The sequence below is a fragment of the Hypanus sabinus genome, chromosome 2, assembly GCF_030144855.1.
Source record: "Hypanus sabinus isolate sHypSab1 chromosome 2, sHypSab1.hap1, whole genome shotgun sequence".
In the NCBI taxonomy this organism is placed as follows: domain Eukaryota; kingdom Metazoa; phylum Chordata; class Chondrichthyes; order Myliobatiformes; family Dasyatidae; genus Hypanus; species Hypanus sabinus.
In genome coordinates this window covers 41,236,943-41,264,397 of record NC_082707.1, presented here as the reverse complement: position 1 = coordinate 41,264,397, position 27,455 = coordinate 41,236,943, and the positions used below count along the sequence as shown (strand labels likewise).

Here is a 27,455-nt window from a genome sequence, read left to right as displayed (position 1 = left end):
TATAGAGGACATTTGTACATGGAGTGTATTCCATTTAGAATCTGTTAACTAGTAGTGTTATGCAGGAATCTATCCTGGAACACCTGTACTTTCTGATTGTTATAAAAGACTTGGATGAAGAAGTGCTAGGATCAGTTAATACGACTGCAGATAATATGTAGGTTGGTAGTGTTGTGGATAACGTAGAAGGTTGTCGTAGGTTATAGTGGGACATTGATAGGATGTAGAGCTGTGCTGAGAAGTGGCAACCAGAGTTTAATCTGGAAAAGTGTGATGTGATTTTCTTGGGGGGGGGGGGGGGGGTCAAACTTGAAGGCAGAATTCAAGGTTGATGGCAGGATTCTTAGCAGTGTGGAGGAACAGAGGGATCTTGGGGTCCATGTCCATGATCCCTCAAAGTGGCAACGCAGGTTGATAGAGTGGTTAAGAAGGTATATAGTTGTTGGCCTTCACTAGTTGGGGGATTGAGTTCAAGAGCTGCAAAGTAATTGCTGCTCAATAAAATTCTGGTTAGACCTCACTTGAAGTGTTGAGTTCAGTTCTAGTTGCTTCATCAGGATTTGGAAGCTTTAGGGAGAATGCGAAGGAAATTTATTAGTGTTGTGTGAATTAGAGAGCATATCTTATAAGGAGAGGTTAGACATTAGATGCAGGAGTAGGCCATTCAGCCCTTTGAGCCAGCACCGCCATTCAATGTGATCATGGCTGGTCATCCACAATCAGTACCCCGTTCCTGCCTTGTCCCCATATCCCTTGACTATGGGATGGTTGAGTGATCTAGGCTTTCTCTTTGGAGCAAAGGAGGAAGGGAGGTGACTTGGAGGTGTATAAGATATTAGGAAGCATAGATAGACAACTAGAGACCTTTTACTAGGGCAGAAATGGTCAATACAAGGGGCATAACTTTAAGGTGTTTGGAGAAGAGTATGGGGGGATGTCAGAGGTAGTTTTTTTCCCCCACAGAGTAAAGTAATTTATAAAAATCACTAGAGGCTGATACATTAGAGACATTTAAGAGCCTTTCAGATAGGCACATGGATGATAGAAAAATGGAGGACTAGGTGGGAGGGAAGGGTGAGATTAGGTTGAAGGGCCTGTATTGTGCTGTACTGTTCAATGTTTTATGTAGAGTTAAACAGAGGCAATTTCACAAAAAGTACTAAACTCATAAGTACGAGTCCTGCAGAAGGGTCTCGGCCTGAAACGTCGACTGTACTTTTTTTCCATAGATGTTGCCTGGCCTCCGGAGTTCTTCCAGCATTTTGTGTGTGTTGCTAAACTCATGGCTTCTCCTTTGGCTGATGCAGCCTGCTGTCAATAACAAAAACTTGCATTCAATGCAAGAAATATCATAAGAAGGGATGGAAAGGAAGATAATACCAAACCACAAAGCCTGGAGTTAGGAGGGATGCCTTAAACTCTGGGCATAGTGTTTGATGCAATTTGAAATAAACAAGCACAGATACTACTGGGTTAAAGGTGGAAATTTTAGAGAGAAGCAGGAATGATTCAGAATTGGACAGAAGCTGAGGAATCCAGATGAAGAATCCAAAAATGCTGAAGTGATATAGGATCAGAAAAGAACATTCAGATGATGAAGTACTTAGCTATTTGCAGAATTGCAAATGAATGAACAGTTGGAGTGGTGTCAGCAGAACCAATGAGACAGGAATTTTGGACCAGATGAAATTCATTGAGAATGGGAGAATGGAATGACAACAAAGACACATCAACTGGACATCTAGTCTGGAAACAGGCATGATTAAGTTTTTCAGTGAAACAACAGTTATGAAAAAAATGAAAAATTTCAGTCACGCAAAGCAGCAGTTTCTATAATCGAGATGCAAAACTTTACTTAGAGGTAGGCAAGGAAAATCATGGGTGGAAACAGGACAACAGGCAGAAACAGAGACACAAGAAACTAGAAATGCTGGAATCTGAAGCAAAAAGCAAACCACTAGGGGAACTCATTAGGATGAGCAGTACCTGTGGAGGCAAAGCGAGGTGATCGACATTTCAGGCCAGTACGCTGCATCCCTCTACTTCCACAAGTGCTACCAGACCTGCTGAGTTCTTCCAATGGTTTGTGTTTTGAAGCAAGATCTTGGAGAATGTGGTAGAATTGAGATGATGTTATAAGTAATGCCTGAGACCTGAGCTGAGACCTTCCAGAGCAATGTTGCACAAGCTATCTAATAGTTATAAAGGAGCAATGACTGGAGTTAAATGGTGGAGGTACAGAGCTAGGAGTTATCAGTGTACTCATGAAAACTCCCATGTTGGCTCCTGTCTTTATAGTTTTGATCCCTTTTTGATAGTTTCCAGGAAAGGAAAAGAATATAGGAGCTAATGATTGAGCTCTGTACCAAAACAGGGAAAGAGGAGAAACCTTTGCTGAAGATCTGCAGAGTGCATGCAGATAAATAATAGGTAGAATTTTAGGTTGTTATCACAATAGCCTCACCGTGATAATGCATATATTCATTCAAATGTGTAACACTGTCAACTGAGTTTTTGCTTTACATTTTAATTTACCTCATTAATGCATTTAAGACCTATCAATTGCCATCACACCATTGAAAATGCAGACAGTCTTCCTATAGTAAAAAATACCACGGATCTCTTTAACACAGGTGACAAGAATGCATTAGGCATTGTGCATAACAAGGTATCACTTCATATTTTAAAAATTCTATCATATATTTATCATTAGATGCTAGAATTCCACAATATACAAATGAAAATCTAAAGCTGAAAGTTACAATTTTAAAAACTGAGTTTTTATTATAGCATAGCTAATTATCAAAAACATTCTATAAGTCATTGCACTGAAATCAAAATAATTATCATTATGAATGTTTTTATGTGTAAATATTATATAGTGCAGAATTTACAGATAGGAAATCAGTTGCTTTACTGAGTCATGCTATCCTACAGAAAAGTGGTACTACAATTAATCCTGGATTTTTCCCATTCCCTGTTATTTTTGTCTGAGATTTTTCACATTATCCACTCTATCAAATAATAGTTCATGCTGCTGCTCTACTGTCTGTTTTTTGTGACTTAGACACACATACTGTACCCTTACATAGACACTCTAACCCATCATTACAATTTCACAGGCTTTCTGCAGTCCATTTCCTTGTCTGTCAGCCATTCATTTTCTATAAATTGCTGCAGGAACCAGTAATCAAACACTAATCATTGGCCTGCAATACCAGAAAAGCTCCCAAGAAACAATAATATGACCTGCCAGCCATAAGGTAAGCTTTTATCTTTTCCAGCATTTCCCAAATGTTTCCAACAGTTTGGGCAACTTTTTGCGGCTTGAGATTGATAACAGCTGCCTGTATATCACTCTAGCCAAACTTTGCACGATAGCTTCTACAGTAACACGATTGTTCTGCTGTTTTTTACTCTGTACTTCTGCAAAGACTGTCACAAGCTGAGAACTCTGAAATAATGTTGCATGCACTAGGATTTTAAGTTGCAAACAATGGCATAAAGACGGCAAAAAAACCTTCTAATGTTATACTGTCTGGATTGGACAAAACCTAGCACCTGGTAACAGCATGGAGCCTACAACCGTTTGAAGATCATGATGTTAACCAATGCATGCTCAGGCTAGTGAAATGCTGAGCTATAGTTGCTGAGCTGCTTAGCTGCATACTTTGTCCTATCCCTGTAGGAATCTTCTGCTTACTGCTGGCATCGCAGTGGGGGATTAACAGCTTCTTTGTAAATTGGAATTCTCGATCTATTTGGGGTGGCCCCCAAACCATCAAGCAGGTCTTCTTAGATTGGGTGCAACCAATCAAAACCAGAGCAATGGAATGGGAATCATGACTGAAAGGGCATACTGTGACTCCACATGATGCTGAATGTCATCTTCTGCTTTATAGTCAAGCAAGCTTTTTATTCACTGACTTTATGGATTAGGAATGAAGTCTGCTTGCAAACAATTGAAACATCTGTTTTCTTTCCCTCCCTTAAGTAACTCAGACAAATTTTTTCCTCAACCTCGACCCCCAATCCAAAACAACAGAATATAACTTTTGTTTTGATTGGGTATGTTTGCAACATTCAGAGTCAGCTTATTCTGTAAATTTAGGGAAATCCATTATTTTTAGAGCTCATTCACAAGCTTGGGTAGAGCACATAATTTTCCCTGAGCAGTCAGGAGCTGCAATAAGCTAGAGTGATTCATGTAAATTAAATGAACCCTGAAATTTAATAAAGTTCAGATTTTTATCAGCTGAAGTTATAATAGTCTAGTGATTTACTGTCATGGTGCCAACAGAATTTGGAGTTGTCTCAGACAATTATTAGAAAACAAGAGATTTTGCTGACCTATGCTATGCAAGAAAGCAAATACAATTACAGAAGTGCCAAGTAGATGCGACATAGCAGGGCATGATGGCTTGCAAACTGTGATCCTGACCAACAGCTTCACTGCAGACCAGCATTAAGCAAGGCTTTGTTGGAAGGATGAGACGAGATCTTATAGAAACATATAAAATTATGAAAGGGATAGATAAGCTAGAAGCAGGAAAGCTGTTTCCACTAATAGGTGAGACCAGATCTAGGGGACATAGCCTCAAGATTCCAGGGAGCAAATTTCGGATGGAGATGAGCTTTTCCAAAAGAGTGGTGAATCTGTGGAATTCTCTGCCCAATGAAGCAGTAGAGGCTACCTCAGTAAATATATTTAAGACAAGATTGGATAGATTTTTGCTTAGTAGGAAAATGAAGGGTTATAGGAAAAAGGCAGGTGGGTGAAGATAAGTCCATGGTCAGATCAGCCATGATCTTATTCAATGGCGGAGCAGGCTCAGTGGGCAAGATGGCCTATTCCTGCTCCTATAGCTTACGTTCTTATGTCATTAGCCCAGCACTTTTCTCAGTCCTTCTTGCTACAATGCTACACCTCAGGTCCAACAAGCTTCACATTAGAGTGGAATTAATCTACAGCAGAAACAAGAAACTTTCTTATAATGACATTACCATACAGAACCAAAGTCACTGAGGTGCAGTAAAAAGGAAATGATTGTGCACGCCGAACTCCAAGTTATGGTCATCTTGTTTACTGAAGCCATCAAAGGAATTGGTCTGACACCTATCAACTGTAAAACAAGTATCCACAACCATCTTGCCCCAGCAACACCATGCTACAACCAATAATAAAAGCCCACAGCGAGCCCCAGAAAAAATGGATTAATTTCAATTTCTCACAAAGTATGTCCAAATAACGACAGGCATTGATGATTAAATCCACCATCACCTTCAGTGCATAAGCACAGCCACTGTCATCTGAAGAAAAGAGTGTTTGAAAATCAAAACTCGAAACATGGCTCCACATGCACAGTTTAAAATACACCCCCTCCTTAAGCGTCTTGTCAAGGACTACAAAATGCAGTTTCCTCAAAGCACTAGGGAGAAAATACCAATGCCACTTCTGCAAAATCCTGAAAACCTATGGGTATCATAAGCAAACAAATATCCCAAGCAAGCATTTCGAGCATCAAAGTCCAAATTACTTAACGCCAGACTCTTGAAACAGGTTCTCTATTCTGAGCTGTCATAACGACAAATTATGTTGTGGACAGAGGAAAATGTTTAAAAATGTTCTGAAAACTTGACTAAACAAGTGTAACAACTCTACTGACTCCTGGGAATCCCAGAGTGTTGACAGCTCAAAACAAAGGAGTAGTTGTAACAAAATAGAGAATTGTGGGTCCATGCATCAGAAAACCACACCAGTACAGTGTAAATGGTGGAAAGATTGCATCATTTCCTGTATTATCATCTCACAAACCCCATGATGTGTCTCCTGCCCCACCTGTGGCACAGTCTGTAGGACCCATATTGTCTCCATCAGCAGCTTCAAGATCCACAGAACTGGAATGGAAGCAATTATACTCAGTTCCATTGGACTACCTAAAAAAGAGCTGAGATTGTAAATTGTTGGCTTTACTGTGTGTGTTTTTTTTTGATAATCCTGAACGTATTTGCTATATGGGCTTACACGAAATAGGCTCTACAGCCAAGTTAAGGTCAGCTGCCCAGAGGATTAGCCCCCTCCATTTTTATGTACCATATAAAAGCTTCTTCTTGAATGTCTAATGTCCTGACCCAATTTATGAATGAATAATAGGATAACCTTTACATGAGTGCCCAATATTTTGTGCTCATGCTGTCAAAACTGTCTTTTATGGGAGAATTAAAAAAATACAGTTCACTGCAACAGTATCTGCAATCCAGTTGTTGTATTTAATGCTTTTAACTGTTGCTGCAGCTCATCAGTTATTGAAATAAATAGTCCAGAAGAGAAAGGAGTTTTCATTTAAAGCATGATGGTATGGAAATAAAGTCTTTCTGGGAGACGGATGTGTTTGGCACTGTGCATCTTTGACATGGTGCATCAGTAACCCACACAGATGTAAAAGGCCCCGGGCTAGATCTCTAGATTTGCACTGCAAAGCCAATCCCACTTAAATAAAGGAGTGCAGGTGCTGCAATTGGCCTTAGATTAGATTAGGCCTTAGAGTGGGAAGATCAGCCAGAGCTCCTCCTCTTGAGTAATATTCCTCTCTGTCAAATGTTCACAAAATGCCATCAGGCAAGGAAATATCCTCAGTGACTGACCAGCCTTACAGCACTCACATGTTTGACCCACAGATGAATAAAGATTATGGGACGGGCTATTGATTTGTCATTTACTTCATGAATTTCAGTTCTTACAAGGAAGAAATATAGTCCTATATGAGACAGTCATAATCTTCTGAAGAATCAAATCCTTTCCAACAGGAGTAGCTAAACAGCTGCCTTTGGCAGATGCAGGTGGTCTGTCTAATGGAGAATTTTTAGCAAGCCTCTTGGAAACTGCTGGCTGTACAAAGTATTTAAACTGAGAGAAATATCCAGCTGCTCTCCTGATTTTCTCCAAAGGCACTAGCAAGCAGGGCTTAAATCTCAAACACAAGAGATTCTGCAGATGCTGGAAATCCAGAGCAACACACACAAAATGATGGAGAAACTCTGCAAGTCAGGCAGCAAGTATGGAGATGCACAAACAGTTGACATTTTAGTTTGAGACACTTCATCAGGACTGGAAAGAAGAGGGAAGATGGCAGAAAAAAAAGGTGGAGTGGGGGAAGAGGAAAGGGTACAAGCTGGGTGATAGATGAAGCCAGGTGGATGTGGGAGGGAGGAATGAGGGAAGAAGCTGGGAGGTGATAGGTGGAAAAGATAAAGGGCTGGAGAAGAAGAATCTCAAGTGGACCATGGGAGAAAGGGAAGGAAAGGCACCAGGGAGAGGTGAAAGGCAAATGAGAATAGTTAAGGGGGGAGAGGGAGCAGAGCAGAGAATTGAAAAAGAGGGAAGGGGTGGGGAAAAATTACTGGAAGGTAGAGAAAATGATATTCATGCCATCAGGTTGGAGACTACCTAGAGGAATATGGGGTGTTGCTCTTCCGTCCTGAGAGTGGCCTTATCATGGCACAAGAGGAGACCACGGACTGACATGTTGAATGAAAATGGGGACTGCAATTAAAATGGTTGGCCACCTTCAACAATTTCTCTTTCAGCTCTTCCTACTTTCACCAAACTCAAGATGTAGCCACAGGCACCCATGTGGGACCCAGATATGCCCACCTTTTCGTTGGCTACCTGGAACATTCCATGTTCCAAGCCTTACCCGGTAATGCTCCCCAACTCTTTTTGCGCTACATTGATGATTGCATTGGTGCAGCTTCATGCACCCATGCTCAGTTTAATAATTTCATCAACTTTACCTCTAATTTCCACCCTGCCCTTAAATTCACTTGGTCCATTTCTGACACCTTTCTATCCTTTCTTGATCTCTCTGTCTCCATCTCTGGAGACAAACTGTTTACCAATATTGTTGATTAACCTACCAATTCCAAAGGCCATCTTGACTATATCTCTACCAAGCTGTTTAATGTAAAAATGCCATTTCCTTTCCAGGACATCAGAGATGTCCTCTTTCTTCAAAGAACAGGATTTCTCTTCTTCCACCACTGATGTTGTCCTCACCTGCATTGCCTCCATTTACCAGCGATCCATCTTCACCCCATCTCCAGCTGCCTTAACAGGGATAGAGTTCCTCTTGTTCTCACCTACCACCCCATGATCCTCCACATCCAAGGCATCATTCTCCAAATATGTGCCATCTTCAATGGGACCCAACGACTAAACACATCTTTACTGCCCTCCAACTCTTTGCTGTTTGCAGACATCACTCCCTCCATCGTTCCTTTGTCCATTCATTCCTTCCCATTAATCTCCCTCCTGGCACTTATCCTTGCAAGTGGAACAAGTGCTACACCTGCCCATTAACCTCCTCCCTCACCTCCATTCAGGGCCCTAAACTGTCCATCTAGGTGACACAACACTTTACATATAAATCTGTTGGGGTTGTCTACTGTACCCAGTGCTTCCAAAGCAGCCTCCTGGACATCAGTGAGTCGACATTGGTTAGGAAACCACTTTGTCGAGCAGCTTCGCTTCATCCACAAAAAGCAGGATTTCCTGGTGGCCAACCAGTTTAATTTCAATCCCCATTCTCATTCTGACATGCTGGTCAATGGTCTCTTCTTCTGCCATAATGAGGCTGGAGGAGCAGCACCCCATATTACATCCAGGTGGCCTCTAACCTGATGGCATGAACATCGATTTCTCCAACTTCCAAATTTTTCCCCTTGGCCTCTTCAATTCCCTGCTCTGCCCCCTTCACCTCTTCTCCTCACCCTGGTGCCCCTCCTCTTTCCATTTCTCCTATGGTCCACTCTCCTCTCTTATCAGATTCCTTTTTCACTAGTGCTTTACCTTTTCTATCTTCCACATCCCTGTTTCTTACTTCATTCCCCCCTCTCTCCCTATCACTTGTACTCCTCCCCACCCACCACCATTTTTATTCTGGCATCTTTCTCCCTGCTTTCAAGTCCTGATGAAGGGCCTTGGCCCTAAATGTCAAATGTTTATTCCTTTCTACAACTGCTGTATGATCTGCTGAGCTCCTCAAGCATTTTGTTTGTATTGTGTTGGGCTAAAATCTCACTGAGTTTCCTAAATAAAACAAAAGTGAAATAAACAAATTCAGCCTAATAGTTGTCAGTTTGAAGAGTATCCTTCAGCAGTTGCAAAGGTCAAAATGAATTCACTCAAATTCCTTGTTTTATACACATAAAAATAACAGCCACAGGTGGCAGGACACAGCAGAAAGAAGTAAAACTACTAGAAAGATTTTAGATCCATTAAAACAAGCTGTCATATTGTCTCTTCATCCCCTAAACCATATTATTTTCATTAGATTGAATCTTTGGTTTGCTTTCTGTTCAATAGTACTTTTGGAAGTTACAAAGAAATTCCTACATTTTGAGAAACGTCAGTTTCTAAATTATTCATCCTGATGCATTCATTATTAAGTAATGTATGAAAAAATATAATTGAAAAGGTAATTCTGCAGATATTGAAGGTGTGAAATTTAAAAAGATGGCGTCTTCCCAGTATTTTCAGTTTCTTTTATTGAATAAAAAATATGGTAACAGTTTTGACCAAAATGTTAGACTTTCTTCTATACCTGATTATAACTCGGTTGTTATAGTTAATGTTGGTCATTGTTGCTCAGCTATCTTGTATGTGATTTGTTGTCCATCTCCATTTGAGGAGGCAATGAACAATCAGCTATATTGGTGGATTTTGGAGTCACACAGAGGCCAGACTAGGAAAGGATTCTTTCCAAATTGAACAAGCATTCTTATTTGATTTCCAGGTTTATTTAATGCTTGAATTTAAATTCCCCAGCTGCTATGAAACATTTGTGATCAACGTTCTGGCTACTAATCCAGTCACTCAACCCGAACTGTGTCATGTGGTATCCACCAAGTGGATTCTGCATTGATACAACCATGGATCCTAATTCTAAATATTCTATTGATCAGTCAACATGGTAGTGGTGGTTATCAGACAGCTAACCACTATTCTGCCAAATAACCAGCATCAAGCTCATCACCATCACAATAACCAGTCAGAGCCAATAGATAGGAAATAGGAATATTATTCACCATCATTCCAATCAGGATAGATACATCTCACTTTGTCATGACAGATCAAATATATGTAGGTTACTTTGCCACAAAGAAAGAAATGAAAAAATAACATAAATACAAAGAAAACAAATAGTAAAATCTTAGAGTGTTTTCAAAATAAATAAAAATAGCAAAAAAAGTGAGACTAAAATATTGAAGGGAAAAAAATCACTTCGGCATTAACATGTCAAAATGTGACAAATTCCTGTACTGACACCTACTGACAAAAATCAATACTACAAGATAAAAAGATAATTGGTTTCACTACAGTTTACAATTTAGAACTATTTAAGTGGTTCAAGTGTATACAGTGTTAATAACTCACAAGTCTGTTGTCATTCCTCTCGTGGTACAGCCGCATTTAACTTGCACAGAAGTCACACACCATCTAATACATTGAGCAAAGAGAAATTACCACATAGTTCTCCCACCTTCCATACAATATGCTGACTGAATTTATCAGATACTGTACAGTGTATGCATGTTTACATCAAATGTTAACAATACTTACTGGTAGTCCATAGGATTCATTTTATTCCCCATTAACTTTCAATTTGTGCAACAAAATTACTTTGTATATACATGTGTGCAACTTTTGTTAACAGAATTAAGCCTATAAGCTTACTATATAACTTGCAACTTGCTCTGTACCAGTAAAAAAGTGGCCAAACTAGCTCATTACAAAATTCTCATAGGATTTTCCCACAAGAAGACACAGTAGTCATTTAGTATAGTGATCTCCTGAAGTATCAGTTTATCTGATCTCCACAATAGAAACATTAGGTTCATTTGTGCTCAGATACAATCACACAATATTCCACTGTCGTGAATTTTAAAGGAGTGCAAAACAGATCTGAAATTCTAGATTCACAGCTGCTCGTAAAAGTATCTCCAATTCGAATTGAGAAGCACCCTACAGCAATCTGTAAAAGTAGCACAGGGCTGCTGCTTCCCTCCAGATCCTCTGGGAGAAGAGCATTTTGTATTTGTCTGTTGAGACCTTGATTGGAAGTCTTGATAATACTCTCCAGAGAGTTGACTACTATAATTCATGTAAGAGGACATATCAGATAATGTAACCAAAATAGCAGTTTCAGTTACAAATAACAACAGTTTACTTCAGAATGACCACCTGAGCTGTAATCTTCACCAAGAATTAAGATGATAGGTTTTCAATATTTCACATGAAAGCCAGCAAAGGATAGGAGGGACACTTCAAATTGTACATTCATGAAGGAACATGGTTGTTTCAGAACTGCAAAGAGATATGCATGAGAACATTTGCAGAAATTAATTATGAAACATTTCTCAGTAAGTTTTTGTGAATGATGCATGAATTTGTTTGAAAAATCTGCAAACTCATTTTCAATCTATTTTAATGTTATATAGTGATACAAAAGAGGTTTTAAATGAATAAGATTTTCAATTTCTTCTCTGATTTGATTTTGATGCTCAGGATTTATTTTAACCTAAGCTATGACAGAAAATTGAGACCAAGTGCTTGGCATCTGTTTCACACTTTGCCCAGTGTTACTTTCCAATAATAGCAATGATACGCTACATTGGACAAAAAGTAAAACAAGCAGCCAATTTGATCCATTGGTTTCCCACTAGGTGGGTATGTTAAAATTACTCCCTAATCAAGGGAAACTGGATATGAGTTGTTTCAGGCCTCACAGTAGCCATTCCCTATCATTATATTGTACAATTTGGAACTATAATCACACTTCAATTGTGCACCACATTAATAACTGTCAAAATCTGATTCCATTTCCCTATCCTGGTGCTTCTGCATTTAACTTGCAATCACTGTCCAGTCAGAATGAAACATGTGACTGTATGACAGGGAAAAATTCAGTAGGTATCTCTGTCAGCATAGCAAGAAACTAAATACTAAGAAAACAAATCAGAGAATCGCAAATAGAATTTTCAAAATTAATAAGTGAAATAAATCAGACTCAGTCCCTTTTTATAGTTAATTCATCTCCAATGGCACACATAGATTTACTACTCAGTTGATGAATTTAGCTGTAATATGTCCTGAGGGAGTCAAGAAAAATTCCTGATGTGAATTGATACCATCTTCAGTTTTTACTTAGATATTATTTACTCACTGAAATTACGGATGACAGGTTTATTGAGAACATCAAGAGAATTTAATGAGAAACGATTGGGAACAGTCAATGCCTTTCTTCGTGCAAGAGATGTGCTTCCCATTTGTAGGAAATTAACCAGCAACCCCTCATGCAAAGTCACTTTCTCACTCATGACTTCAGTTACATAAGCTGTTCAATTTGTGTCTTACCCCAGTTCTGTCATTTAAAATGGATTCATTGCTCAATCTCATTTTGTATACAAAATTAATAATGAATAGAATTTTTTGGAAGAATTAAAAACACCATTAATAATTATTTGTATTTTAATGTTCCCCTTCTGAATAGGTTTTTCAAAAACATCCACTGAACTGTTTTAAAATACTTCCAGAATTGTGTATCCAAATAACTAAATACTGTCACTTTATCCATAATTCTGTTAGAATGTCTTTAATATAACTTTTTATACTTAGAACAATGAAGCTTTACACATGAATAGAAAACATAGAAATCATGAATATAATAGGCATTCCAGCCAAGAAGAATGACACACACCAAATGTTGGAGGAATTCAGCAGGTCAAGCAGCATGGAAATGACAAACAGTCAATGTTCCGGGCCAAGACACTTCTTCAGGACTGGAAAGGAAGGGGCAAGGTGCCAGAAAGAAAGGTGGGGGAGGAGGGGATGGAGGATAGCCAGAAGATGATTGGTGAAGCCAAGTGGGTGGGAAAGGTAAAGAGTGGCGAGGAAGGAATCTGATAGAAGAGGCAAGTAGGTCATAGGAGAAAGGGAAGCAGGAAGGGCAAAGAAAGACCACAGTCAGTCCATGTTAGCAAAAATATTTCTAGCTCCATCACATAGAGCACTGCATTCCCCAGGGCTGCGTGATCAGCCTGCTTTGATTCATGCTGCTGACGCACGACTGCATTGCTAGACCCAGTTCAAATCAAATCATCAAGTTCACTGATGACACAACAGTAGCTGACCTCATCAGCAACAACAATGAGACAGAACAGCGAGGAGGTAGTAAAGAGCAAGCACACAACTGGAGTCTTAATCTGGACAAGACCAAAGAGATGATTGTGGGCCTTATGAAGGTGCAGGCTGACCATTCCTCAAAGATCACTGAGAGGATCATCAGGGTCCTTCTTCCACCCATTAGAGATATTTATCAGGAGCACTACATAGTCAGGGCTGTTAGCATTGTCAGTGTTCCCTTCCATCCACCTGAAAAATCTCGTTAACCCCTATCAGGCAGGAGGTACTGTAGAATTATGGCATGAACCATGATGACAGGAAGCAACTTCTTCCCCCAGGCCATAAGAGTACTGAACTCCCTACCACCATCCAAATCTCATCACGTATGAAGCACCAGTAGTGTCATACTGTTTACTTTTTGTATTGTACATGTATCTTATTACATGTTAATTTATTTGTGGTGATATTACTTCATGTGTTATGTGTGTGAGTTATATATACTGTGTGTTACACCTTGGTCTGAAGGAAAGTTGCCTCATTTGGCAGTATACATGTGTATGGTTGTATAACAATAAAGTTGAGCTTGGACTTGAACTTCCTTGTGAAAAGATATTGCTGTTTCAAGGGCAAATAAAGAGAGGATGAAGATGGATGACTTTCCACCGTGTGCTTCAAATCAAAATTCCAATTAATCCGCACAGGAAATGACATAAAAATCAGCTTACATACAGGAAATGATGTTCATACAAAATGAACCATCTCTAGAGGCCAGAACACACCCCACCTGCATCCACAGGATGTCAAACTTAACTACTGATGCACCAAAGTTGGGCAAAGTTTTTTTTTTGCTGGGAACAGGTGGAGGAGCTAACTCAGCATGATTGTTCCTAAAGAGTCTCTCCATAACTCCATGCAATCCTTCCCTTCTGGTTTCCTTCTCAATGTGTGACTGAGTACCTGCTCTCTGTTATTTGGTAGGAGTTGTCATAGAGAGCAAAAAGGAAGGGGAGCTACCCAACTGTTTGACTTATCTTTGCTAAACTCTTTGTTCATGATTTGAATGAATACCTAATCTTCAATGGAAAATGCCAGTTTATAATTATTTTCTAAGTGACAGAAGATAAGCTTGCCTAAATCTGGTTGAAAACAGTTAAGTATGTCAGGAAACTTTTTGCTTACCTATGCAATTTACTCCTTCTTTCAGATTCTACTCTCACAGGGTCTGAGATTATTTGGACACCCATTTTCCAGGACATTAGTCTTAAATTTAATTGAATTGAATTGACTATTTCTTACATCCTTCACATACATGAGGAGTAAAATCTATGTCTCCATCTAAATGTGCAATGTGTGTTGTCGCATGCCCAAGTGGTTAAGGCATTATTCTAGTGATTTGAAGGTTGCTAGTTCGAGCCTCAGCTGAGGCAGCATGTTGTGTCCTTGAGCAAGGCACTTAACCACATATTGCTCTGTGATGACACCGGTGCCAAGCTGTATCGGCCCCTGCCCTTCCCTTGGACAACCTCGGTGGTGTGGAGAGGGGAGACTTGCAGCTTGGGCAACTGCCGGTCTCCCATACAATCCTGCCCAGGCCTGAGCCCTGGAAACTTTCCAAGCCACAAATCCATGGTCTCTCGAGACTAACAGATGCCTATATAAAATGTGCAATGTGCAATCATGGTAATTTATAATAAATGGAACAGTCAATGTAATATAGATTACACTCAAATCAGCGTGAGTTCATCAGTCTGATGGCCTGCTGGAAGAAGCTGTCCCACAGCCTGTTGGTCCTGGCTTTTATGCTGCGATACCATTTTCCAGATGGTAGCAGCTGCAATAGATTGTGGTTGGGGTGACTCGGGTCCCCAATGATCCTACAGGCCCTTTTTATACAGGTCCTTGTAAATGTCCTGAATCATGGGAAGTTCACAACTACAGATGCGCTGGGCTGTCTGCACCACTCTCTGCAGAGTCCTGTGATTAAGGGAGGTACAGTTCCTATACCGGGCAGTGATGCAGCCAGTCAGGATGCTCTCAGTTGTTCCCCTGTAGAAAGTTCTTAGGGTTTGGGGGCCCACACCAAACTTCCTCAACCATCCGAGGTGAAAGAGGTGCTGTTGAGCCTTTTTCACCACACAGCTGGTGTGTACAGACCACGTGAGGTCCTCAGTGATGTGGATGCTGAGGAACTTGAAGCTGTTTACCCTCTCAACCCCAGGTCCATTGATGTCAATAGGGATTAGCCCATCTCCATTCCTCCTGTAGTCCACAACCACCTCCTTTGTTTTTGCGACATTAAGGGAGAGGTTGTTTTCTTGACACCACTGTGTCAGAGGGATGACTTCTTCCCTGTAGGCCACCTCGTTATTGTTGGAGATAAGGTCAATCAATGTAGTGTTGTCGGCAAATTTAATTAACAGATTAGAGCTGTGGGTGGCGACACAATCATGGGTATACAGGGAGTAAAGGAGGGGTTCCTGTATTGAGAGTCAGAGGGGTGGCGGTGAGGGAGCCCACTCTTATCACCTGCTGGTGATCTGACAGGAAGTCCAGGATCCAGCTGCACAAGGTAGGGTCAAGGCTGAGGTCTCTGAGTTTCTTGTCGAGCCTGGATGAAGCTATAACGTTGATAACATGCTGATAATGGCCTGATGAGCACCATTGAGGCAGACTTCAACCACTGTGACCCAGCCCAGGTCCAGTCGTTGGGCATGAGGTGCATTGTGTCATTCAAGTACCTTATGTACATGAGCTGTCTCTGCCAAGCATCAGTAGAATCTCAGCCTAGGAAACTTATCGGGGTCAGCTATGTACTTAAGATGGGAACGACCATGTGCAGTTTCAGGAGGTGGGATTTCATCACTGTTGTTGGAAATGAGGGTTGGCAAAGGGAAGCAGACCTCCCCTCCTCAAATACAAGAGAAAATCTGCAGCTGCTGGAAATCCAGGTAACACACACAAAATGCTGGAGGAACTCAGCAAGGCAGGCAGCATCAATATAGGGTCATGTTTCAGGCCGAGACTCTCCTGCAGGACTGGAGAAAAAGAAGATGAGGAGGGAAACCAATGGGGTTCTCACCCCATCCTCCCTCCACCCTACCAGGGATAGGGTTCCTCTTCTCCTCACCTACCATGCCACCAGCCTCCGCATGCAGCGCATAATTCTCTGCAACTTCCACCATCTCCAATGGGATCCCACCACCAAGCATCTTTCCCTCCCCTCCACTTACTGCTTTCTGCAGGGATTGCTCCCTACAGGACCTTCTTGTCCATTCAGATGCTGCCCACTGATCTTCCTACTGGCACTTATCCTTGCAAGCAGAACAAGTGCTTCATCTGCCCCTACACTTCTTCCATCACTACCATTCAAGGCCCCAAACAGTCCTTCTAGGTGAGGTGACACTTCATCTGTGAGTCTTTTGGGGCCAGATACTATGTCCAATGCTCCCAGTGTGGCCTCCTGTATATTGGTGAGATCTGATGTCGACCTTTGCCAAGCACCTAAGCTCCATCTGCCAGAAAAATTGGGATCTTCCAGTGGCCCCCCATTTTAATTCCAATTCCCATTCTGATATGCCTATCCATGGCCTCTTCTACTGTTGCAATGAGGCCACACTCAGGTTGGAGGAACAATACCCTATATTCCATCTGGGTAGCCTTCAATCTTACGGCATTAGCATTGATTTCTCAAACTTCTGATAATGTTCCCCCCCACCCCCACCTTCTTCACCATTCCCCATCTTCTTTTCCCTCTCTCACCTTATCTCCTTGCCTGCCCATTGCCTCCGTCTGGTGCTCCTTCCCCCTTCTCATTCTTCCAGGGTCTTCTGTCATCTCCAATTAGATTCCCCCTTCTCCAACACTGTATCTCTTTCACCAATCAACTTCCCAGTTCTTTACTTCACCCCTCCCTCCCCCAGTTTCACCTATCATCTTGTGTTTCTCCCTCCCCTCCCCACACCTTTTAATTCTACTCCTCATCTTTTTTTCCCCAGTCCTGCTGAAGGGGCTCGTCCTGAAACATCGACTATACATTTTTCCATAGATGCTGCCTGGCCTGCTGAGTTCCTCCAGCATGTTGTGTATATTGCTTAGACCTCCCCTCCTATTGACTTTGCAACAAATCTACTGGCTCTTCTTCCAGCAACTTCTGATTTTCCAGGAGTGTCTGGAGAAACAGGACTTTAGATACTGAATATGTCAAAGAACATTGATTTTGCCAATGACATGTTGCTCTGATCATCTAATATCACATATGCCTTTCCCTTTTGGGTAGATGTTGATTAGACATATTTTAGAGCAGGATTTGCCTTGGAAGCCTTTTCACATGCCTCTGTGCATGAGGAAGTACTGTAGCTACATCTGATTGGTGCTCAGTTGGCTCCTTGCCATGATGTGCTGCGGGTGTTTTACCCTCTACCTTCACAAGCATTTCAGGGCCTGCTGCAGTAAAGCATCCTCACAGCATGATGCAGCCACCACCACCATGCTTCAAGGTAGGGATGGTGTGTTTTTGAAGACGTGCAGTGTTAGGCTTAAGTCAAACGTAACATTTAGACTGATGGCCGAGTAGCTCAATTTTGATGTCAGCAGACCATAGACCCTTCTTTGAGCTGACTTCAGAGTCTCTCACATGCCTTCTGGCAAACTCTAACCACAATTTCAAGTGAGTTTTTTTTCAACAGTGGCTTTCTCTTTGCCACTCTCCCATAAAGCTGCTCCTGGTAAAGCATCCAGGCAACAATTATTGCATGTGCAGTCTCTCCCATTTCAGCTACTGAAGCTTGAAACTCCCCCAGAGTTGTCACAGGTCTCTTGGTGGCCTCCCTCCCTAGTCTCCTTCTTGCACTCACTCAGTTTTTCAGGACGGCCTGCTCTAGGCAGATTTACATCTGTGCCATATTCTTTCCATTTTTTGATGATTGCCTTAACTGTACTCCCACTATACTTAATTATATTTTTTTAGGATTCATTCCCTGACTTTGTGCTTTCCAATAACATTTTCACAAAGTTGCTTGGAATGTTCTTTTGTCTTCATGGTGTAGTTTTTGCCAGGATACTGACTCACCAGCAGTTGGACTTTCCAGATACAGGTGTATTTTTACTACAATCAATCGAAACACCTGGACTGAACATGGTGATCTTCAGTTAACTAATTATGTGACTTCTAAAACCAACTGGCTGCACTAATAATGATTTGATGTGTCATATTAAAGGTAGTGAATACTTATGCAATCAATTAATTTGTGTTTTATATATGTAATTAATTTAGATCTCATTTTGTAGAGATCTGTTTTCAGTTTGGCACAAAAGAGCTTTTTTCTACTGATCAGTGTCAAAAAAGTAAGATTAAATCCACTGTGATTCAATGTTGTGAAGCAATAAAACATGAAAACTTACAAGGAAGATGAATTTTTTTTATAGGCACTGTATATCAAAGTGCTAACAGAGAATAAGGAATTGAGTCAAGTTTCCAGAGATGTTTACATCGAAGCTCTGATACACGGGAATAGCTCGGAATACTGCCTGTACGCACCAATGCTAAGTCCACACTTGATCCAGCTTCTTGAACTGCGGGTATCCTTACTGAAATCACAGAACTAAAACCCAAAGGATCCTCATTCTATCCCCGCTGCAAGTTTCTTGGTCAGATGTCTTTGAAGATTACTCTTTCTAAATGTGCAATTATTCTCCTAAGCCCTATTTTCAATTATTTAGAACATAGAAGACTACAGCACATGAACAAGTTCAAAATGTTCTGCTGAACTAACTAAATTAGTAATCAAATGCCCAACTAAACTAATCCCGTCTGCCTAAACAACATCCATATTTTTCCATTTCATGCATTCTCATGAGCCTCTCTAAGAGCCTCTGTCAAATTTGCCTTAACTACCACCCCAGGCACCCATCATTAGATAAAACACATTACTCTTTGATCTAACCCCTCTCACCTTAAATACCTGCCCTCTGGTATTAAACACTTCAACCCTGGGAAAAAGAGACAGGCTGTGTACTCTATCTCATAATCTTACAAACCAATATCATATCAGCCCTCAGTCTCCAGAGAAAACTGCCCAAGTTGTCTAAGTCCAATCTGGATAAAGGGTCTCAGCCTGAAACATCAAATGTTTATTACTCTCTTTTGGTGCTGCCTGGCCTGTTGAGTTCCTCCAGCATTTTGTGCTTGCTGCCTAAGTTTGTTCATCTTCTCTTTATAGCATATGCCCTCCAATCCGGGCAGCATTCTGGTAAACCCCTTCTGGACCTTCTCCAAAGCCTCAATATTCTTCCTATAATATGGCAACCAAAACTGTATGCAATACTCCTAGTTTTATATAAAGCTGCATCATAGCTTTTTGACTCTTGAATTCATTCCCTCAACTAAAAAAAAGGCATGCTATATGCTTTTTTCACCATTCTATCAACCTGTGTAGCCACTTTTCGGACACAATGAACTTGAACCCCAAGATCTCTCTACACCTCAACACTGTTAAGGTTTTGCTATTAATAGTGTACTACCTCTTTACATTTGATCTCTTAAAGTTCAACACTTCACACCTCACCTAGTTAAACTCCATCAGTTTTTACCCCACACATATCTCCAAATTATATATATATCTTGCTGTAACTTTTACTAATCTTCTACCCTATTCACAACACCACCATTCTTTGTACACTGATCCCTGCTGAACACTACTAGTCAGAGACCATCAGCATGAATGAGTCCCATTGACCACTTCCCTCTGCTTCTGTTGGCAAGCCAATTCTCAATCCAAATGGCCATGGATTCCATGCACCTTAATCTTCTGGATGAGCCCGCCGTGAGGGACCTTGTAAAATACCTTACTAAATCCACGTAGAGAACATCCACAGCTCTACCTTTATCAATCAGTTTCGTCACCTCTTTGAAAAACCCAGTGGTTAATAAAACATGATTTGCACCACACTGACTGTCCATAATTAAACCATGGCTTTCCAAATGCTCAACCTCCAGTAATCTCCCTCCCATTAACGTGAGATAGCTTTCCATTCTATTTGTCTCACTCTCTGAGTAACTCCATTCCCCAACCTAAATGAGCTTTTAAGCTGCCTTTATCTGCTAGCTTTCTTTTTGTAAGTGGGCCATCTCTCAAATAATGATGAGATGGAGTATAAGAATGAGATAGAGAGTCTAGTGACATGGTATCATGACAATAATCTTTCCCTCAATGTCAGCAAAACGAAAAAGCAAGTCACTGGCCTCGGGGGGATGGTGGTGCACTTGCCCCTGTTTACATCAATGGTGCTGAGATCAGGAAGTTTGAGAGCTTCAAGTTCCTAGAAGTGAATATCACCATCAGCCATGGTCAAGAAAGCTCAACAGCACCGCTAGAGAAATTTGCCATGCCCCCTTTGACTCTTAACAATTTTTATTGATGCACCACAGAAAGCATCCTACCTGGGAGCACCATGGCAACTGCTCCAACTACATGTAGTTGAAGCTTATTTCTACAACTCTCTCTGTAGCAGATACAGCAAAATTAATTTGAGCTCACAAGAGGCAAGTTAAATCACCAACATATAGAACCAAACCAACTTTGGCTGTTCAATCTCACTTTATTATCTGAAATCAATTTCTGCCATAAAGATGGCAGGAATTTGATGTTACATATATTCAGCTTAGCATTTACCAATGCCTAGATTCATAATTTGTAGAAATCATTTTGCATATTTTGTTTTCTTAAGGGGACACTTCTGACTTGTGATACTAGGTTTTAAATTCAGTTCTGCAGGAGGTTCAAGCTAGGCATTAACTAGTTTGCCAATGCCACCCAAAATTCACTTCCACCCCAACATTTCCATTCCAGTGAAATAATCATTAAAGTCCCATTTCATTCACAATTCATGTCTTGGCTCAATGTTTGCCACTAATACAAAGATTATCAAGTCCTTATTTTGGAAATACTGTAATAGCTTAAATTCCTTGTGTTGTGTTATCTATTCATATTGGAGGACAGCTATATCACAAATAGCCATTGATCTTTAAGTACATGTTTTAAAACACAAATTGAATTTCCACACACTTTTGCACCTGTGTTAAAATAAACTAGAAATTGACCCCAGGATAATTGGACAAACTCCACATCCTGTTAGATTAATTAGCTACTGCAAGTTATCCATTGGCTTAGGTAAGGGGAATTGAATTGACAATAATAATTGGTTATTATTGTCAAAAATACAGAGATACAGTGAAAATCTTTTTTGCATATCGTTCCTGCAGATCAGATCACTACACACTGCATTGAGGTTGAACAAGGCAAGAGGAGTTAATGAATATGTTGCAGAGAATAAGTAGCTGGGCTAAAGGGAAACAGGAGTGGGAAATAGAATTAATGTGATTGATCTGTTGGGAACCATTATCAACCTGATGGGCCAAAAGGCCTCCTTCTGTGCCATAATCAGTAAATAAGAGTAAAGATTAGAACAGATAGAAATGATTAAGTTAGAAACTGGAATATCATAAAAGATTTACTTTTTAAGTAAAACAAATTGCTTATATTTTAAGATATACAGTAAATGAGAATTCAATAAATATGCATAAAGCTAGATATTTTAAAGCACTAAGTTTGTAAATAAGTAACTTTGTTTTAGTGCTTAACTATAAATTTATATAGTCATAATGAAATCAGGGTTCTAAGTTGAATTTATGCTGGAATACTCAGCACATGTAGAAAGAGAAACAGAGTTAACAAAGGTCTACTTACAATTTGATGAAAGGCCTTTGAACTGAAATAATTACTGTTTCTTTTTTCTTGATGCAGCTTGACCTGCTAAGCATTTTCTGTTTTTATTCTAGATTTCTACCATCTGCAGTAGTTGTTTTTCAGATTTTCACTTACTTTGCAATATAACTAATTTATAAAAGGATTAAATTCACAATAGTTCTGGTAACTACACTAGAGAACTAACAAACAGCCCAACATATAGACGATTACTGAATCAATGACAACAACTTCCATGCACAGACATTGCAAAACCCCTTTCACTTTCACTGAGCAGATATAGCAAAACACTAATAGTTTCACGATCAGTACTCCAACAAAATCTGGGGATCATCTTGTACCAAGTCTACAACTGGTCATTCCAGTGATTGAATATTGTAAAATTTCACTAGTTGTAGCGATATTTTTATAATTATGTACCTGGGCGTTATTGTGTGGAAACAATATGGCACATACTTTAAATTCACCACAACTTCCAACCACTAAGTCACAAAAAAATTCAAGTGAATTGGACAGACACTGAAAGTTCAATGCATATTGAAGTGCTACAATGCTTGCTTGATGTGACAGTGCTTTAAGGGCACGAAGAAACATCAAAATTAAAGAAAGAAAAGAATGACAACAATCCTTTGGGACCTATACACTGGATTTGCAGGTTTTTTCAAACTTTTCCAAGGTTTCAGCTTTAATTTTCAACTATTTTGCTAATGCTGATTAAATTAAAACCTCTCATTAAGTGACACTATTTATCAAAGCATGTGGGAAAAGTTGCAAAAGAGGCAAACTGCTAGTAGTACTGAGTTTAAATAGAGAAAAATTTCAACAAGACATGTGTTTGTGTTAAATGTTCTCTTTAGTGAGAGCGAAATACCACATACACTTATCATTTTCCAAAGTGGGAATTTTCACATGCTTTCAGTACCGTTGTTTTAAAAGTCAAACCACAGTTCTAATTATTTCATAATATTTAGAGAATGCATTCAAAGTGTGCATGTAAAACATTCATTCCAAGGAGGAATTTAACAAAAAAAAACTTATTTACTCAATGCTGTAACTTGATCATTAGTCAAATAGCAGGGCTGGGTTGCAAAATCTGATGTAACCCAGTCACGATTTGCCATTCTTGAGTCTGACAAATGTATTGCTGTGCATTCTTCTCAGGTACATATGTAGACTGTAATCACAGGACTTCAGTGTAATGATCCCTAATGAGCCCACTGAATTAAGAATTTTTTTTGTGAATGCTGAGAAATTTAGATGAGCAGATTAATGTTGAAGGAATGACTGCTGTAGTTCTCAGTATCAATGAACTTCAACTAGTACTTACAGCAAAGAACCATTTAAAATCATATTGAGGTAAGAAAGTCATTGCTGTTTAGTTTGCACTGCTACCCAAACAAAATCAAAAATCTCAGGAGATACCTGAAGGTTCACCCTTCCTCATTCAGACACCCCATCCCCAATATTTACAGTGGTACAGCCACCAAAACTGCATGAAAGACAGTTTACTCATCCTCAAATTGTATGTCAGGTAGAAGGCATATGGTGTAATTACTGGCAATTGGCTACAATGCTCCAGTTGGCTACAACAGCTCAGGAATACAGTCTGATACCTTCTGAATAAAATCAATCATCTTTTGTAACACGTAACCCACCATTCCCCTTCATGGTAGGCATAATTGGTGCACCAGCAGGGTGCTATGTATTGCACTAATGTCAAACACAAACTCACAAAAACTTGCAGATATGTGACATCCTTACTTTAAGAAATTGAGATTACAATTCAATCCCTTAAAATTCATTAAGACCATTTCACAGGCACTGCTACTTGCTTGAGCTTGCTGCAGAAACAGCATTTGCATGTTGATCTGTCAGAGTTTGATCAACTTCCAAATTTCTTTTAAGCAAATTAGAAAGGTCACAGGTTGTTAACTTTTGATCCAATTTCTGTCATTGTGTTAATTATCTAAACAGACAGTAATTACAATGCGTGAGAGTACAAGGGTAAGTACCCTAACCAATTTACCAATGGGTAGAAGTTCCACCAGAAATGAGAATCTTTACTGTATCTGCACATTTTATACACAAAAATGGCACAAATTGTTCAATCTCCTGGTAAGAATTTCTCCACTGGGCTATATTCAAATACTGTTGCTATAATTATGTCAAGGTAAAACCTACTGCACTGAACTTGCCTCTTGAAGAAATATAGAACTCTTATATTCTTTGCTCTACATTCCAGATATGATTTTATCAGTTGAAATAAAGCCTTTCATAACACCTAAACAAAAACACCTTGAAATCCAGCAACAGCAGCCCAATGATTCATAGCTGGCATCTGGTAACAACAGTTCATTTCTTCTTTCTTGGCATCTCAGGTGTCAAGAAGACAATGTGGATGAAGCACTATTCATTAAATGCAACATACATCATACAATACCATCAGTGAATTTCAAGATTAATACTTAATTCCAAATATATTGAAGGGAAGTTCAGTGTGTGACGTGGTTTTGAGTTGATTAGCAAATCAAAAAAAAATTATTTATTTATCATCACATCTCATAGATCTAACCCATCACAGACTTTTCAACATGATTCACGTTATGGTGTCTAAACCTCTGTTATCATAACAAACTGGTTCTGCAATAATGACAGTAGAAGCTGAAAATACAGTGGAATACTGTCGGCATCTATAAAAGACACATTTATTACCTTGGTTGTATTCTTTCCACTTCAGTTTATGTAAATAATATAAAGCAATTTAAAAGAATTTTAAATTGGGAAGCTTGAAAGGGACCACACATTTTCAGCTACAGTTCATTGATAGATATATGAATATCCCGTAACACTTTGTTTAATGTGAAAACATTCCTATTTTGAATAAGTTCATATTATTGTGAATTGCCTGTAAAAGTAGTATTTGATAGGATTAGAAAACAGTTATTCAGAAACACCATAATATTTGCATGTGGTCTATTTCTCAGAACTAAAATGATTATTTTCATTTATAGTTAATCTTACACACACCCCAAAATACTCTATAGAATATCATACAGATACTTACTTTATTATGAAAACAGGCTCTTTATTTTTAACTCAAATGATTGACATCCACCAAACTTTAGAAAGTATCTTAGTAGATAAATAGAAAACTTGAGCAAAGCAAACAGCAGGATACTGTTCAATCTTTAATTATTCACTCTGTACTGAAAACCCATCTTAGACATGGCAACGTTAGGACATTGCAACTAATTTCTGCCTCTTCATGATATAACATGACCAGTCTTTTCTTGATTATCGTCCATTAACTGCAACTGGAAAATAACTTTCATTGGAATTTTGGAAGGACTTCATTGGGCTCCCTCGTGTTTGTTCAGTCCTTGATATGAATGGGCTCACTAGTTCCCCACAAACTAATAATATTCAGCATTTAACATTTAGTTTTACGCTAAAGAATAATTAAGCTTATCTGTTCCCATTCTGGCAACCCTGCAACCTTTAGGACAAGATGAATAAGACAGAAAATAGTGGAAAAATGGCAAGTAAGAACATTACTTGCCACAACTTGAGGCCACAACACTTGTGCCACCTATGCTCACCACCCATCTACGTGACAAATAAAAACTTAGCTTTTATAGTTCTCCTGTTGTCAATGGACATTTCCAAGTCAGCTCATTGCTCATTAGCAAGGCTTCACAAGGAGTGGTGACTGAACAAGCCCACTCATGAAATGCTTGATAACTGGTCTATATTTCCCATATTTTTCTACGCAGCCCTTCCAAGTCAAACCAAGCAAAATCTACGAATCTTTTCAAAATGTTCTGACATTCAGAAAAATTCACAAACTTCTAAATAAAATATTGCAACATGTTAAAAATCTAAAAAAAAACAAAAACAGACTCTTAAAACATTTACCAGCAACTTTTAATATTTTGTAAGATTAATCCACAATACTGTAAATTGTACAACAGATATTTTGCTCATGTATTTGACATAACCTGGCACAGATGTAGCAGCAGATTCCCCAGTGATAGGACTGGGGAATTATTACAGGTTTGAGCTCTGCCACTAGACTCCATGAGCAGTCCTATGATGAAACAACTAGGAAATTGCCAAGGATTGCTGGTATTCCACAAATTTGATGATGGTAGTGATGACCCTTCCAGCAGGCTAAGACTGTCAGAGTTTCCGGATACATTTATTCTGAATTGTTAATGTTATTGTTGAACTTGTATAATTCCAAGTATAAAAGAGCAACTCCTTGTTCTTACCTCCTCCGAATTAAAAAATCTCTTTTCTTTAAATTATTGTTTACTGACATTCACATTACACAATCAGTCTCTGAAATGACTCAACATTTTGTGAATGTAAATACATTGTGTATATTCATTATGCAATTTATTAAGGGCTCATAACAGTATACCTGGGTCTGCATATTAAGTAATTGGTTAAACTACTCCCAGACCAGAACTGATGGTAATTGCCATTGAAATCCGTTCCCATGGATATGGATGAAGGTTTGACCTAGTTTTCAAAAGCAGAAACTTCTGTGGGAGCTTTGTCCAGGGTAGTGATAAAGTTCTCTCTTTTGTGTTACTGAAGATCCTTGTTAAATAGTTGGCAGGTATCACGTCCAAACATTAGCAGTACAATAAGAGGATGAAACACACTAGCAATATGATCATGTGGCTCAGAAGACACAGAACACTTACATCACATTACTTTTAACTAACGATGAACAGCCAGGGTGATGTTAAGCTATTCCCCCCAAATCCTCCACTTAGGACAAAGGAATCACATTTATTACAAGCAAGTCAGAAATGCAGACTCCATCCAGGTCACTTACGAAAGTGATGAATTTGGGAGAAAAACACAACAAAATTATACTTTAGTAGAAACCTACAATAAGCATCTGAAAAATTAGACAAGTGGCAGAATTAGATATTTGGGTGAAAAATGCCAAAAACATAGATTATATGCTTTTTAGAAAAGCAGAAGCATTGATATCCAAAGACACTGATTTTACTCAAAATAATAACTAAAAATAATTAATTACACATAGAACCTCCATGATTTATTGGTAATGTATTTTCTTTGAACAGTCTTTCCTCTAGTAGGACTGGATAAATAATTTAGAGTACAAAATTGATGGGCAGAAACAGATACCATAAGCAGCTATGAAATGGCAATTTCACTTTATGGCATAAAGAATAACAGAAGGGGCTAGTTTAAAAATAATCAAATGATAGTATCTGTGGAAACTTAAAGTTTCACATCTGATTTTCTCTCCAGAACTGTTGCTTAACCTGCTGAGTGTTTTCACCATTACTTCTTTTATTTCTACTACCTGCAGTATTTTAACATTTTCATTAACAGTTAAGGCAAGAGGGATAGCTGATAACTTTATCCAGTCATTTCTCAAAGAGCTCAGATGTGGGACGTTGATGAGAATAGATCACAGTTCACATTTAACGCTCCCCAAACATAAAAATAGAGGTAGTACGTTTTGG

At 39.3% G+C, this 27,455-nt stretch overlaps 1 long non-coding RNA gene across 1 annotated transcript in view; it reads right to left on the bottom strand.

Moving 5' to 3' along the window:
• LOC132378094 (uncharacterized) overlaps positions 1-27,455 on the bottom strand; it is a 209,536-nt gene that overhangs the window by 143,274 nt on the left and 38,807 nt on the right. Inside the window, exon 3 of the long non-coding RNA XR_009506881.1 lies at positions 10,436-10,498. This is a non-coding gene — a long non-coding RNA (uncharacterized LOC132378094). The remainder of the gene's footprint in view (positions 1-10,435; positions 10,499-27,455) is intronic.